The 375-nt window shown below is 34.1% G+C and overlaps 1 protein-coding gene across 1 annotated transcript in view; it reads right to left on the reverse strand.

Moving 5' to 3' along the window:
* Positions 1 to 375, reverse strand: part of fhod3a (formin homology 2 domain containing 3a) — a 97,872-nt gene that overhangs the window by 33,016 nt on the left and 64,481 nt on the right. The gene's annotated exons all lie outside the window — the stretch shown is intronic.

The raw sequence follows: 375 nt of genomic DNA on the forward strand, positions 1-375 counted from the left end.
GACAGGCCTAATTATAACCTTTTAATAAAATATTGAAAGCAGTGTAAAGGTTTCTAGATGGCATGAATTCTCATTGGTCTTGGCCTTGGTCAGATTAGCCGTTAGCTCATCAATCTGGTCAAAAATAAACTCTTTTTGTCAAACTGAGGTTGTTCAGAGAGGTATCTACAGCAGGTGACATACAAATTATTTGTAATCTGCCCACAGCTCATCTGTGTAAACATCTGTGTCAGTTTTAAAGATGTTGAGCTAGAATTTGGCATTGTAGAAGCTAAGAGTGATTAAGAATGCATACATAGATACATACATACATACATACATACATACATACATACATACATACATACATACATACATACATACATACATACATAC

Source organism: Nematolebias whitei, chromosome 19, assembly GCF_014905685.2.
Source record: "Nematolebias whitei isolate Nwh7 chromosome 19, NemWhi1, whole genome shotgun sequence".
Taxonomy (NCBI): Eukaryota; Metazoa; Chordata; class Actinopteri; order Cyprinodontiformes; family Rivulidae; genus Nematolebias; species Nematolebias whitei.